Consider the following 2150-nt stretch of genomic DNA (forward strand, 5'->3'; position numbering starts at 1 on the left):
AAATGAGTAAACACCACGCAGCGAGGGAAGATGCGTTCAGGAGGCCCCGGCAAGCCGACTGGGGGGAAGCAGCTCTATCCCCCGCGCCCCCCGCCCCATCTCCCCGCCCCCGGGAAGAGGCAGGCTGGCCCCATAGCCTGGAGACCCGGCACCCACTCCAAGTCTAAAATCACCAAAGGACACAGGATGAGTGGTCAGAGCCCCACGCCCGCGGAAAGCTGTGTGCGTCTAACTCAGAAGGTGGGGGGAGGGGCGTTCTCAGCCTTATCGAACATTCTAGAACATTGCTGCATTCTTTTTTCTCTTTAAATATAGTATCTTCCTTGATCTCAGAGAGGGAGGGAGAGGGAGAGAGAGAGAGAAACATCCATGATGAGAGGGAATCACAGACTGGCTGCCTCCTGCAGGCCCCCCACTGGGGATGGAGCCCGCCACCCGGGCCCGGGCCCTGACGGGGAATCGAACCCTGACCTCCTGGTTCACAGGTCGACACTCGGTCACTGAGGCACGCCGGCGAGGCAGATATTTTATAGGGACGAGAGGGTGCCTTTTAAAACTCTGAGCACATTCACAGCACTTATAATTACACGGCATTTTCTCTCTGGGCCTAAGGTGATGTCTCACAACTCCCTCCGTGAGTGGTCGTGAGAGAGATCATTATCCCCGTTTTATATCCAGGAAAATGGAGGTTTGGAGAGTCTTAAAATCGTTTTCCCAAGATGAGACAACTCCCGAAGATTAGACAAGTCCACTCATCGGCTCTACGGCGGCCGGTCCCCCATCTGGAGCAGGATAGGGGTGGTCGAGCGTCAGTGCCCTGCGGCCCTAAAATTCCAGAGCAAAGCGGGGTGACGTGCTGTCCCTGACGCTGCGGCACCGAGAGCGGGAACACACCCAGGCTTCGCGAGTGACAAACCGTGGCCTTTTCTTATGTTTTGCTCATGGAGCCAAGAAAAGCTGCTTCTGGGCTCGGCCGCCAGGCCTCTCTCTGTTCCCCGACTCCTCATACGCTGGGCTGTGTTTTGCTAAAACAGCCACCGCTCTGGTGATGAGGTGCAGCCAGCAAATCCTCGCTTCGCAAAGAGCCGGACGCCGGCCGGAGGCTCAGAGTGAAGACATCAGCGCAGCAGTTTGCTACGTGGAGCCCCATGCGCACTGCCGGCGGCGGATGTCAACATACCGGGTGTGTGCGTCCCCCCCAAAAAAGCGCACACCCACCGCCACAGCGGACGGCTCAATCCTGAGAGCGAATTGTGTTTTCATAAACACTGCCTTCGTAAAATCACCCCAAGTGTGCATGTATGTTTTGGGGGGACACACCCTGTAAGTAAGCGCAGATAAAAAGGGAAGGAAGCTTCGCTATGAAGAAACTTCTCTTGGGAGGAGTGCCCGGCGTAATTTCCACCCAACGAAGCAGAGGGCTCCTCCTCTGACCGAGTGACCCTTCTCTCTCTACTTTCCTACGGACTGGAAGCCAGAGAGAGAAGTTAATTCATTACATGCGATGGGTACCTGAGAGCGCTCGGCCTGGCGCCCCCCCCCCACACACACACACACACCCCACGGTTCTGAGGCTGCCCTGGGCGGGGGGAGAGACACACTTGACAAATGCTTGTGTTTTTAGAGAAAAAGGTCATCTTTCTAAAGTGCTTCGATGGACCCTGGCTGGTGTGGCTCAGTAGCTAGAGCGTGGGCCTGCGGACGGAAGGGTCCCGGGTTCGATTCCTGGTCAAGGGCACAGGCCCAGGTTGCAGGCTCGATCCCCAGGAGGCATCCGATCCACGATTCTCTCGCATCATTGGTGTCTCTCTCTCCCTCTCCCTTCCTCTCTGAAATCCGTAAAAACATATTCCAAAAAAAAGAATAGATTTCCTCTATTAAATTTAAGGGAGCACCATCCCAATCCGTTGAGACACGGCTTCCCGGCAATTGCCGACAGTTTGGCTCAAATAAACTCACACAAATTCTTTAAAAAGATAAAAATGAAAAACTACAAAGTGCTTCCATGGGTCTCTTCTCTAAGCAGCCGCTAAGGCCCAGGCGGGTGTCACTGGCAGCCCCAGGGCGGGCTGGTGTCCGCCCCGCAGGGAGCCAGTACCTCCTGGCTTCTCCCGGCGGGTGGCGGGCGGTTGAGTAAGAAAAAGCAAACA

Source organism: Myotis davidii, unplaced genomic scaffold, assembly GCF_000327345.1.
Source record: "Myotis davidii unplaced genomic scaffold, ASM32734v1 scaffold43, whole genome shotgun sequence".
In the NCBI taxonomy this organism is placed as follows: Eukaryota; Metazoa; Chordata; class Mammalia; order Chiroptera; family Vespertilionidae; genus Myotis; species Myotis davidii.